Source organism: Sphaeramia orbicularis, chromosome 8, assembly GCF_902148855.1.
Source record: "Sphaeramia orbicularis chromosome 8, fSphaOr1.1, whole genome shotgun sequence".
Lineage (NCBI taxonomy): Eukaryota > Metazoa > Chordata > Actinopteri > Kurtiformes > Apogonidae > Sphaeramia > Sphaeramia orbicularis.
Window position 1 is genome coordinate 41852502 of NC_043964.1, and position 3492 is coordinate 41855993.

A 3492-nucleotide genomic window follows, 5' to 3' on the forward strand; every position below is an offset into this window, starting at 1 on the left:
CCGCCCAATGCTGCTTGCAGCTTTAATTATATATTATTATTATTCACACACCACTTTGACCTGGATTTTGACCCCCTGAACATGCACGAAAACTCACCAAATTTGGCACACATGTCAGGCCTGGCGAAAAATTTGATAAAATGAAAAAATTAACCCCATAGGTGCCAAAATGGGCTCTCTAGCGCCACCTATGTGAAAAAAACGGCAACTGCCCTAGTGGCCAGTAGGAATGTTGTACAGACATGAAACCAGTGCCACAATTTTTGTTGGATCATGCTCTACAAATCATCCACTGACACTCATGACCTATCTGCAACAGGAAGTTCGCAATATGCCTTTCAAAATAAAATTTCTAAAACTAACTCCGATGACACCGTTTGTGGTATTGACTTCTAAATAGCGCCAAAAGATAGAGTGAACCCTCCTTAATACAACAATTTCACACCTTTTCCATAACTGTCTTAGTTTCTTTTTTACAAGCCTGCAAAGTTGCGATGTTTGGAACTCATTTTTCACTTTGGAGTTTTTCCCCACATGTGACATATCTACGCGTTCACGGGACTCAGCACAACTCTCACATCCAAAAATTTTTGAGATAGGATGTACGGTTATTGATTTATAACAATTTGTTTCTTTTCATACTTTTTCCACTTTAGACTGCCATTTGACCCCCTTAACATGCTCCAAAACTCACCAAATTTGCCATGTATGTCATGACTGGTGAACACTTTCATACAATATCAAAATTAACCCCTTGCATGCTAAAATGGACTCTGTAGCGCCACCTATGTACTAAAAAACACACAAAATCGGCCCTAGCGGCCAGTAGGAATGTCACAGAAACATGAAACAAATGCCAAAATGTTGGTCTGATTGAGCCCGACAAATCCTACACTGACACTCATGAGCTAACTCCAACAGGAAGTTGGCAATCTGCCTTTGAAAGTTACTCTACGTTTCTGCAATTAGTACTCAGTCATTCCAGACTTTTGAATAAAAAGTTATACCTCACTCAATTCCCACAAGTCTGCAGAATCCAAAAGTGAAAGAATTTTTCAGATACGACCTACGGTTATGGAATTATGGCGATTTTTTGAAGACTATGTTTACTTTCACTTTTAACAATGACAAAGTCCCTATAAAATTCTTCTTGGTGGGCAGCTGTCTATGGCTGTCCTTAGTGTAGTGGTTCATGTAGCTACCTAAGGCGCAAGAGGACCTCGGTTCAAGTCCCAGACAATCCAAACTTTTTTTTTTTTTTTTTTTCTCCATCTTAAAACAGGTTTTACTGCATTGTATTTTGGATACTGGAAATTTTGCACACATTCAAAAGTACACGGAGTACATTTTTTCAAAATAAAACCCCAAATACCAATAATACAAAATTTCTATTACATAACTTCTTTTCATTTTTATGATCAAACGCTCAACTCTTTGTACAATGTTTCTTCATTCAAAAGTACTCTTTCTCACAGACACACATGCTCACACAATAGGGTTTTTTCCAAAATAAAAGCCTTAAATGTGAGACATCATCACTTTTATGCTCAATTATTCATACAATTTCAATTCATTTTTCAAACTGATTCTTTCCCTCACATACAAAACAAATGCACATACACACAGTAGGTTTTCCAAAATAAAAGTCTCATTTTAAAGGTGATGGTGGTTTCAGCAGAGGGTCGCTGGTGTTCTGTACAGATGTAAGGAGGAAAGACACTAAAGGGTGGGAACTGGTATGGGGACGGAGAGGTGTGAGTGGAGCTGAGGTGTGGACGGTCACAGGAGGCGGATCGCGGGGGAGGCAGAACGCCCGGTGCGAGGTCCCGCCCAATGCTGCTTGCAGCTTTAATTATTATTCAGACACCACTTTGACCTGGATTTTGACCCCCTGAACATGCTCGAAAACTCACCAAATTTGGCACACATTTCAGGCCTGGCGAAAAATTTGATAAAATGTAAAAATTAACCCCATAGATGCCAAAATGGCCTCTCTAGCGCCACCTATGTGAAAAAAACGGCAACTGCCCTAGTGGCCAGTAGGAATGTCATAGAGAAATGAAACCAATGCCAAAATGTTGGTTGGACAATGCTCTACAAATCATCCACTGACACTGATGACCTATCTCCAACAGGAAGTTTGCAATATGCCTTTCAAAATAAAATTTTTAAAACTAACTCCGATGACACCGTTTGTCGTATTGACTTCTAAATAGCGCCAAAAGATACAGTGAAATGTCCTTAATAAAACAATTTCACACCTTTTCCATAACTGTCTTAGTTTTTTTTTTACAAGCCTGCAAAGTTGCAATGTTTGGAACTCATTTTTCACTTTGGAGTTTTTCCCCACATGTGACATATCTACGCGTTCACGGGACTCAGCACAACTCTCACATCCAAAACTTTTTGAGATAGGAGGTACGGTTATTGATTTATAACAGTTTGTTTATTTTCATACTTTTTCGGCTTTAGACTGCCATTTGACCCCCTTAACATGCTCCAAAACTCACCAAATTTGCCATGTATGTCATGGCTGGTGAACACTTTCATTCAATATCAAAATTAACCCCTTGTGTGCCAAAATGGACTCTGTAGCGCCACCTATGTACTAAAAAACACACAAAATCTGCCCTAGCGGCCAGTAGGAATGTCACAGAAACATGAAACAAATGCCAAATGTTGGTCTGATTAAGCCCGACAAATCCTACACTGACACTCATGAGCTAACTCCAACAGGAAGTTGGCAATCTGCCTTTGAAAGTTACTATACGTTTCTGCAATTACTGCTTAGTCATTTCAGACCTTTGAATAAAAAGTTATACCTCATTAAATTCCCACAAGTCTGCAGAATCCAAAAGTGAAAGAATTTTTCAGATCCGACCTACGGTTATGGAATAATGGCGATTTTTTGAAGACTATGTTTACTTTCACTTTTAACAATGACAAAGTCCCTATAAAACTTTTCCTGGTGCACAGCTGTATGTGTCTGTCCTTAGTGTAGTGGTTCATGTAGCTGCCTATGAAACAAGAGGACCCAGGTTCAAATCCTAAACAATCCAATTTTTTTTTTTTTTTTTTTCTTCTTTCTTCATTTTAAAACAGGTTTTACTGGATTGTATTTTGGATATTGGAAATTTTGCACACATTCAAAAGTACACTGAGTACATTTTTTCTAAATAAAACCCTAAATACCAATAATACAAAATTTCTATTACATAACTTCTTTTCATTTTTATGACCAAACACTCAACTGTTTGTGCAATGTTTCTTCATTCAAAAGTACTCTTTCTCACAGACACACATGCTCACACAATAGGGTTTTTTCAAAATAAAAGCCTTAAATGTGAGAAATCATCACTTTAATGCTCAATTATTTATACAATTTCAATTCATTTTTCAAACTGATTCTTTCTCTCACATACAAAACAAATGCACATGCACACAGTAGGTTTTCCAAACTAAAAGTGTCATTTTAAAGGTGATGGTGGTTTC